Raw genomic sequence first — 10,964 nt, 5'->3', positions numbered from 1 at the left:
TTCAGCAATATGATGGCGGAGGGGAAGAAGCTGTTCCTAAAATGCCAAGAGCAGGTCTTTGAGGATAGGCTGAGCAAACTGGGACTTTTCTCTTTGTGGAGGAGGAGGATAAGAGGTGACTTGATAGAGGTGTACAAGATAAGGGACACAGATCGAGTGGACAGTCAGAGACTTCCCAGGGTGGAAATGGCTAATATGTTCACTGACTTACTTTCTTCTTTGCTCTTCTCTTTTAACATTATTTAAATGTTTATATATTTCTGATAATTTACAGTATATTTATGGATCGTGACATACTGCTGAAGCAAAACAACAAATTTCACAGTGAGAGAATCAGCAGACGCTGGAAATCCAGAGCCACACACACAATGCTGGAGGAACTCAACAGGTCAGGCAGCGTCTTCTTCAGGATTGGAAAGGGAGGGGAGAAGTGGCAGGCGAGGGCACTGGAGTGAAACTGGAGTGGGGAGGACCGAAGTGAAGAGCTGGGAAGTTGATTGGTAAAGGGCTGGAGAAGGGGGAGTCTGATAGAAGACAGTGGAAGAAAGGGGAGGTGGGGGAGCACCAGAGGGAGGTCATGGGCAGCTAGGGAAACTGGAATGGGGAATGGCGAAGTGGGGGGGGGGGGAAGAAACAGCAGTTACTGGAAGTTCAAGAAATTGATGTTCATAGAACAATACAGCACAGTACAGGCCATTCGGCCCACAATGTAGTGCCGACCCTAAACCCTGCCTCCCATAGAACCCTCCACCTTAAATTCCTCCATATACCTGTCTAGTAGTCTCTTAAACTTCACTCGTGTATCTGCCTCCACCACTGACTCAGGCAGTGCATTCCACGCACCAACCACTCTCTGAGTGAAAAACCTCCCTCTAATATCCCCCTGAACTCCCCCCCCCCCCCTTCACGACACCAGGTTGGTGGCTACCCAGTCAGAGCAAAAGGCGTTGTGATATCAAACCTGATTCTAATTGTAATAAAAAGCTAATACTCACTCTTGGCTTGGCTCCGTGAACGAAGAGGGCTGCTCGCTGGTGGCCGGAGAGGAGGGCGTGGCCCTCGGCCTGCGCAGTGTGCTCGGTACTGGCCCCACCCGGGGTTCATCTGCCATCGCCCTGGGACGGACGGTCAGCGGGGTCGTCGGGTCAGTGTCCTTCTCCTCGGTGGATGGCCTGACGAGCCCCACCTGCCCGGGTTTGGAGTTCTCCTTCTCTCAGGCTGCCTGTCAACTAAAGCTACCCATCCGGTGGAAACGGGGGGCACCGACGAGAAGGCGTTGCTGCGGACGCTAATAACGTTAGAGGACAGATATAGAATAAAATGCACATAAATACTAGGACGGAATTGACCTTGGAATAGGTTAGAAGGTGTTGAAGAATCTGTACCGCGCCGTAATGTCCTACGTTCTCATGCCAGTGCTAACAATGTAAAAGCACCTCATTGGAGCTGTACTTCCTGTTCGTTTGGCGGTAACAGGTCCGTATGGCCCAGCAGGCCTCCATTTGGTGGCCGTGCCCGTTACACTGGCGTTAGGGCAGTAGTAAAGGTCCTCCATCTCTCGTGATATTCGGAGTTCCCATCTTGTCAGTAACTTCCTCTCACGCAAGCCCTGCGTGGAGACTCAGGAATACCGTCTCACTCAGATGTAGGATTCTTCCTGTTTCTGTATCAACTTTGTTTTTATCAGTCAGGGTTGTTTGTCCTGAGCTGACCACCCCCCCAGGCCTGGAGGACCAGCGGACTGCTCTCCACCCTTTGACCTGTTTGACGTGGGTAAGCATTACAAGAGCCCTGACGCCAGCCAACGTACCCCTCCAGGTCACTGAGGCACCCAAGCCTCCAAACCTAGGTTGTAGTCATCTTGGGGGAACTCACCGATATAACCTGGGATTCCTGGCTGTCTTACGCAGAGAGATTGGGCTTGTACACGCTGGAATTGAGGAGATTGAGAGGGGATCTGATTGAAACGTTTAAGATAATTAAAGGATTTGATAGGATTGAGGCAGGAAATATGTTCCAGATGTTGGGAGAGTCCAGTACCAGAGGGCATGGATTGAGAATAAGAGGTCAGTTATTTAAAACAGAGTTGAGGAAGAGCTTCTTCTCCCAGAGAGTTGTGGAGGTGTGGAATGCACTGCTTCGGAAGACGGTGGAGACCAATTCTCTGGATGCTTTCAAGAAGGAGCTAGATAGATATCTGATGGATAGGGGAATCAAGGGATATGGGGACAAGGCAGGGACTGGGTATTGATAGTGAATGATCAGCCATGATCTCAGAATGGCGGTGCAGACTCGAGGGGCCGAATGGTCTACTTATGCACCTATTGTCTATTGTCTATAACCCCAGCCTCGCCACCGGACAATTTACAACAGAGGAGATTCACCTGTACATGGGAAGAACATACAAGATTTCTTACAGAGGATGCCAGTATCGAACTCCAACGCCCCGAGCTGTAATTGTGTCGCACTAACCACTGCCTGAAGCTTCACTTGTGTCATCACGGAATGAGTGACCCTTGGTAAAGCTTGAAAATTCCATGGAATCATTTCCAGAATGGCCCTCTCAAGCTGGTTTCTCCACATCGCTTGTTTCTACATGAAGCAGTCTGGATCTATGCCTGTAAAACCTTGCTCTAGCCAGAGAGTGAATTAAGTTACAGGTGGAATTCTGAACAGATTCTGTCCCTCCACATCCCGGACTACTTCCTTCCTCTAGCTCGGTGACCACAAGGTTGTGCTACTCGAGTACCAATCCAACCCTTTCCTTCCTACGTAGCCCAAAATCCTCCACTTTTCCTTCATCAATGTGCCTAACCATCTCTTAAATGTTCCTAATGCATCTGTCTCTACCACCATCCAGGCACCCACCACTCTAAAGAACTTTTCTCTGACACTCACCCCCCCTCCCCCACCCCTGGTCCATTCTTTCCTCCGATCACCTTAAAGGATGCCCTCTGCCTTTGACGATTTCTGCCCTGGGGAATAAAGGACTGGCTCTTCACTCTGCCAACAGCCCTTATACAGCCCTATCAAGTAACTTCTTATCCTCCTCCATTTCAAAGAGCCTAGCTCACTTAAGGTATGCTCTCATCCAGGCAGCATCATAGTAAACCTGCTCTGCATCCTCTCTAAAGTTTCCACATCCTTCCTATAATGAGACTAGCAGAAATAAATAGAATACATGGTAACTAGACTTTTATAGAGCTGTAACACCTAGTTCTGAACTCAATCCCCCCGTTAAATGAAAGCCAACACCACCCTATCAACTTGCACAGCAACTTTGAGGAATCTATAGACGTAGACCCCAAGATCCCTCTGTTCCTCCACACTGCTAGCAATCTGGCCATTAACCCTCCCATTACATATATCAGACAATTAATCTACATCAACTTTTGCATTACAGTTCAAGAACTCCAGAATTACAGATTAGAGCAGCACCAAGCTGGAGGCTTATACAAAATAATAGACACAAGGCATTCTGCGGATGCTGAATACCTGGCATCTTCCCCTTTCCTTTCCAGTCTTGATGAAAGGTCTTAGCCCGAAACATCAACTGTTTATTCTCCTCCATAAATGCTGCCTGACCTGCTGAGTTCCTCTAGCATTTTGTGGTTTGCTCTGGTTTATACACAAATGTTGATCTTCTACAAACTATGCATTGTAGTTGAATCAGCCCCTTAAACTCAGATCAGAAAACAGTTCATTGCAGGTACAGGCCTTTCGATCCACATCGCCAATCGAAACTAATCCTATCTGCTTGCACCTTCTACATTCGCCTGTTCCCGAAATGGTTCTCAAACGTTGCTATTGTATCCACCTCTACAACATCCCCTAGCAGCACATTCCAGGAAGCATTCCAAGAGTATTAAAAAGTCGTTCCCAAAACTTCTTTAAACTCTAGGTCTATTTCTATCCTTTGCAAAGACCACCCACCCTCCCCATGCACCTCAATTTTGTGCTTCTATTTTGTCTCCTTCCAGCCTTCAACATTCCACAGAAAATAAACACGGGAGACTTTTATATTAATATAAATAAATCTCATTTATTGTGTATAAAGCACTATGTTATTGGCAAGACTAATAGGTGAATCCTGTAGTAGTGATCACCTCATGTGACTCTTGGTTTGTGTCCCTCGTTTCACAGAATCCTGGTTAACCCCTTCCATACCAGATGCAGCAATTCAGATTGTCCGTTCTACTATACACCCTCAGGATAGATCTATAGAGTCTCTCAAAAGCAGAGGTGCCTCAGGATCTTGGAGCACAAATATCTCAGTGCTGTCCCAATTCTGCCCACCAGACCTGGAACATCTTGCAGTTAAGTGCTGTCCATCTTACATACCACAGGAGATTTCCCTGATCATTTTGGTAGCAGTATGCAATCTACCTCAGGCCAATGTCAATCAGGCTTTAGGTGGTTTGAGCAATGGGATCAACATGCATTAAACAGTGCACCTTAGTGCCTTTGTTTTGGGGGATTTTAACCAGGCCAGTTTAGGGGAGAAAAAAAAAATCACTAAACCATTACCATCAAGAGATCACTTGCAATACAAGAGGAACCGCCACACTGGACCATTGTTACACCATCAGAAAGAATGTCTACCGTGCTATTCCACACCCTCACTTCGGGAAGTCTGATCACTTGGCTGTACTTCTACTCCCTGAGTATAGGCAGAGACTGAAGACTGCAGTGCCAGTAGCGAGGACCAAGGAGGTTTGGACAAGGGGAGCACCTACAGGACTGCTTTGAATCAGTGGACTGGACTGCATTCAGGGATTCATCTTTGAACCTGAATGAGTATTCCGCAGTTGTTACCAACTTTCATTAACACCTGTGTGGATGAGTGTGTGCCTTCAAAGATTTGCTGTACTTTCCCAAACCAAAAGCCTTGGATGAACCACGAGGATCTGTGGCACTCAAGGCTGGCGACCCAGGTATGTACCAGATACGACTTGCAGAAGGTTATTTCAAGGGCAAAGAGACAATCTCGAATGAGGTTGGAGGTGACATCGGATGTACGACAACTCTATTGGCAGGGTTTGTAGGACATTACTTCCTACAAAGTGAAACCCAATAGCTTGAATGGCAGCAATGCTTCACTACCAGGTGAGTATGTTCACTTTGAAAGGGTGAGCATAACTGCAGCTGCAAAGATCCCTGCTGCACCTGGTGACTTTGTGATCTCTGAATCAGAGATCAATGTTAGGCAGTCCTTAAAGAGGGTGGACCCTTGTAAGGTGCAAAGCCCTGGAGTACCTGGTAAGGCTCTGAAAACATGTGCCAACTAACTGGCAGGACTATTCAAGGACATTTTCAACCTCTCATTGCTACAGGCAGAATTTCCATCTTGCTTCAAAAAGGCAACAACTATATCAGTGCCTAAAGAATAATGTGAGCTGCCTTAATGACTATAGCCCAGTAGCACTCATATTTACAGTGATGAAATGCTTTGAGAGGTTAGTCATGACTAGACTGAACTCCCGCCTCAGCAAGGACCCACTACAATTTACCCATCACCAAAATAGGTCAACAGCAAACACAATTTCAATGGCTCTTCACATGGCCTTAGTCCACCTGGACAATAGAAACACCCATGTTCATCAGCTATAGCTCAGCATTCAACACCGTCATTTCCACAATCCTGACTGATAAGTTACAGAACCTGGGCCTCTGTACCTCCATCTGCAATTGAATCGATTTTCTTACCGGAAGACCACAATCTGTGCTAATTTCCTCCTAGCTGACGATCAACATTGATGCATCTCAGGGGTGCTTAGTCCACTGCTCTACTCTCTCTATACCCATGGCTGTGGGGCATAGCTCAAATACCGTCTATAAATTTGCTGATGATACAACCATTGTTGGTAGAATCTCAGATGGATCCGAGAGGGTATACAGGAGCAAGATATGCCAACTAGTGGAGTGGGGTCACAGCAACAACCTTGCACTGAACAAATTAGCTTTTTGTGGACTTCAGGAAGGGTAAGACGAAGGAACACATACCAATCCTCAGAGGGATCAGAAGTGGAGAGAGTGAGCAGTTTCAAGTTCCTGGGTGTCAAGATCTCTGAGGACCTAACCTGGTCCCAACATACTGGTGCAGTTATAAAGAAGGCAAGACAGTGGCTATACTTCATTGAGTTTGAAGAGATTTGGTATGTCAACAAATACACTCAAAAATTTCTATAGTTGTACCGTGGAGAGCATTCTGACAGGCTGCGTCACGGTCTGGGATGGAGAGGCTACTGCACCGGACCAAAATAAACTGCAGATGGTTGTAAATTTGGTTGGCTCCATCTTGGGTACTTGCCTACAAAGTACCCAGGACATCTTCAGGGATCGTTGGTCTTAGAAATGCAACGTTCATTATTAAGGACCTCCAGCACCCAGGGCATGCCCTTTTCTTACTGTTACCGTCAGGTAGGAAGACTCAGCGACTCAGGAACAGCTTCTTCCCCTCTGCCAACCAGTTCCCAAATACACATTGAACCCTTGAACACTACATCACTTTTTTAATATATATTATTCTTGGGGTTTTTTTTTGCACAATTTTTAATCTTTGGTATGTGTAATTGATTTATTTTTTTCTTCTATATCATGTATTGCATTGCACTGCCACTAAATTAACAAATTTCACGGCACATCTGAAGGCCAATATTGCTTCAAGGTCAAAGGTCATTTTTTTGTAGAAACCAGCAGGCTTGCTCACCCCTGCATCTGAGTGAATGGCAGTTGAAAGTTGACCTTAGTAAGCAATTAAAATTTCCTGACTTCATTGCATCATGATTCCCAAGGCCTGACACAGCCATTCTGTCAGAAACCTCAAAGCAGGGGGTCGTGGTAGAACTAACAGTTCTTTGGGAAGACTGGATTGAGATTGAGAAGTGCAAGAAAGCCAAAGATAAAAGCTGGTAGAGCAGTGCCAGAGACAGGGTTGGAGGGACAACGTGAGCCCATAGGTGTGAAGAGGTTTTGCTGGCTGCTGCTCATGACTCATGGGACTAATGCTTCTGGGACACAAGCCAGGGCCTTGTAAACTCTGGTTGGGTCACCTGGGCAAGTGTCTGATATTGAAAGACCCAAAAACACATGACCACCCCAGGTTACATCATTGGTGTCCCAGCATATCCAAGGATGTGGATTGTGGACTCTGATTCATGTATATGTTTCTAGACGCACTTTTTTTTGTTGCAAATTTGGGCAATTTTGAATTGGACAGCCTGCTGATAATGAGCATCAAGTTTGTCCAACCTCTCCATAAAGCAAAAACTAATCTAGTCAACATTCTGCTTAATATCATTTGCACCCTCCACAAATCCTCCACTTCCTTCCTATAATGCGGTGACCATAACTGGACAGTGCTCCAAATGTGGCCTAATCAAAGCAGTCCATAGAACAGTACAGCACAGGTCCTTCAGCCCACAAATTGTGCAGACCCTTTTAGCCTACTGCATTATCAATCTAACCATTCCTTTCTATAGCCCTGATTTTATACTCATGTGCCTATCTAGGAGACTCGTAAACCTCCCCCCCCCCCCATTGCATTTGGCTCTATCACCACCCCTGTCAGCGCATTCCAGGCACCTACTGTTCTCTGCACAAAAAAAATCTACCTCTAACATTTCCTGCCTCCAAGCTTTCCTCCACATCCTTCCTATGAGGCAACCAGATCACAATACTCGATATAATACAGTCTAACCAGGGTTTATAGACCTGCAAGTTCTCAGCAAATTTAATATCAAAGTACTGTATGTAGTATACATTGAGATTTATCTTCACCACCACAGAGCCCATCCAAACAAAAAATGTCAACCGCCATACAGAAAAACAAATGGCAAAAAAAAAACAAAATTAAAAGGCATAATCAGTTCAGCTCTGTTCATTATCAGCAGGCTGCCCCAATTCAAAACCACCCAAACTTGCCACGAAGTGCAACCTGAAAAACCAGAAACACACACATGAATCAGTCCACAATCCACAAACTTTGTCGATGGTGCTCTGACACCATCCTCCAATAGGATCGAGGGAGAGCAAGAAATTATTTGAATGCAGGGCCTTCCCTCCAGAGCAACGAACCAGAGGGAGATTGCCACAAGCGGACACCTTCCTCAGGCAAGCGAATCTGGTAGACTTGAACTCAGTCCTTGGCTAATGGACAACACACAATACACCTTTCTTTACCATGCTATCAACTTAAGGATCTAGGGACCTTGGGGTCCAAGTTCACCTATTGCTAAGAACCCTGCTGTTATCCTTGTACTCCAAATTCAACCTAAAGTCTCACTTCACATTTCCAGATTGAACTCCATCTGTCACCCCTTACCCTAGCTCTGCATCCTGCAAATGTCCCATTATAGCTTATGACAACCTTCTACGTTGTCTACACCAAGCTTCTCATCATCTGCAGACTTACTAATCCACCCTTCCACTTCCTCATCTGAGTGATATACAAAATCACAAAAGAGCAGGGGATTCAGAACAGATTCCTGGGGAACACCACTGACCACTAACCTCCAGGCAGAAGACCATCTCAAACCACCCTCTGCCTCCTGTGAGCAAGCCAATTCTGAATTCCTTGCTTTTAAGTTTCCATGGATCTTATGCCTCTCATCAGCTTTATATGTTTGCATAAAGGTTAACAACTGTTTTTATGCCATTAAGAGGGGTCTATGGATGCCAGTTTGGGAACCACTGCTCCCAAGTCCAATCCTTAAGTTTTGATTGGTTGTGTGTCATATCCGTAAGATTTGTGCAGTTCAGTTTGTAGTTCGCTGCTGAGTCCAAGTTGTGAATGACAGATGTCCTCAGTAAGGACGTGAAACCTGCTGGATCTGGAAGCAGAGCTGCTGCTATTGCTTTCCTTTGTTTGACGGTAATTAGTACTGCTCAGCCTCTCCTTCAGGTGGTTGTGAGGCTCGCCAGCCATTTTGATACAAGCTCCACGTGTGCAATGTCGGCCTTTATGCAGTCTTAGAACCTCTTGCCCAGCAAAAACTCACCATATAGTAGCTGTTTGAGAAATTTAGGAATCCTTCACGCGTAACTGCTTGAGGGATTTGGAAATCCTTCATGTGTATGGCATGCCCTGTCCACCGAAGCTGTGCATTTACGATCATGGTCCCCAACCAGTTAAGGACCTCTAGGTTTGTGACTGTCCTGCCAACTGATGCCAAGGATCGACCTCAGACGGGAATCCCTCTAGCATTGAGGTCCTTCTGTATACCGACTAGGTTTCACATCCATACAAAAATCAGCTGAGAACAGCTTCATACACCTTTAGTTTTGAAAACAGGCAAATGTTGTGCTGGCTCAACACACAAATGCAGTTATCCAAGGCTTTGGCTGGACTTGCAAATCCTGGTGTTGATCTGTCTAGTGGGCAATCTCTACAAATGACACGGCTGATACTATTCTAAATCTTTCCTCTATAGTTATAGAAGAGGTGGTAGCAGCTGACCCCATAGCAGGTTGAAATAGAACTTGCGCAGGCATCGGCAGATTTCTTTACAATTAGCTGAAGGGTGACTAAGCCAGAGCAGTCACCAGCGTAGACTTCAAGGAAGAGTTTCCTGACTGTTCTGGCACTCAATGATGACACAGGTTAGAACGATCCATCAAGTCTGCACTTCAGGTAGACACCACAGTCAAGGCCTTTGATTGTGTGGTTCAGCACATTCTTGAATAACAGGTTGACCAGCACACTGTTTGAAGTATTGAGTACTTCTGAGATGTCACCATGAGAACTTGGCAAATCAGATTGTCACAAAAAAGGCAGATGAGGTTGATCAATTTGCATGAGCATCCCAGTTTCAACAGTATTGTCCAAAGTGCCTGTTTACCATATTAAACACTTTAGTTAGATCTATAAAGATGTACAGGTCCAGGTTCTGCTCAACACAATTTTCCTGAACCTAGCAATGAGATACGTTGATAGTGCTGCAACCCAGGTCAGTTTATTTTAATCATTCAAGTTAAAACGCCCAGATACCCGTTAAGGTGCACTGCCCCACCCCACCCAAGTAACTACCAAATTTAAAGAAAACTAATCTTTACTAAGTAATCTGATATTTAATACACAATTCCAATTTTCTATTTGCCTTGGCCACCTGTTGGGATGTCAAACATTAGAGTTACAAACTATAACCAAACTCCCTTTCTCTCCCAACTGTAGCAATTAAGGAGCCACCACAAACACAAAAAAGTCTATACTCTACATATCAATTCATTAACAAATTCATTCTGCAACTCCTCCAGTACTTGTAAAACTGTCACCTACAAACTTGCACCATTCCAACATCTTATACTGTAATGTATAGAACAGCCCTGGTAATGGGACTCAATGCCAATGGATTTATTGGAGGCTGGTTAATCACAACTGCCCATACAGAAATCCTATCAGTTATACTTCAAGTCTAAGCATGTTTCCCCAAGGCTAAACAGCCAGTCTCCATCATCATCCCCAAATACCCATTATTGGCTCATTGTCAATTGTTTGTTTGTTGTTTTTTTTTACATATGACCTTTAGCAAAAGCTGGTTCGATAGCCTGAATTGTTTTCCATGTAGACTTGAATACAGAGACTGAGAGTCCACACACTTTCACTAAGATATATGGGGAGTACCTCCATGGAAACAGCCTTCCATCCTTTCACACAAAAGCAGCTTTGACACAAAGTACTTCCCTGTCGACCCAGACTTGTTTAACCTGTTTACACAATCTCTTAGGTGTGCCCTACTTTTAGAATGAGTCTACACTAGATATAAACTCTATGAGTAGAATGCCCAGGATAACACTGAAGTTGGAGCAAAGTGGGCAAAGTGGAGTACACAGCAAGCACAATGTTCGTAATGTAGGAACAAGGAGAAATTTCTTCACTCAGGAGTGTCATGGAAATTTCTAATCAAATGTACTCAAGAACAAACCTGTTAAAAACTCAATCCTCAATTTCAAGTGAAATTACCCCT

Source organism: Hypanus sabinus, chromosome 27 (assembly GCF_030144855.1).
Source record: "Hypanus sabinus isolate sHypSab1 chromosome 27, sHypSab1.hap1, whole genome shotgun sequence".
Lineage (NCBI taxonomy): Eukaryota > Metazoa > Chordata > Chondrichthyes > Myliobatiformes > Dasyatidae > Hypanus > Hypanus sabinus.
This window is presented reverse-complemented; position numbering follows the sequence as displayed.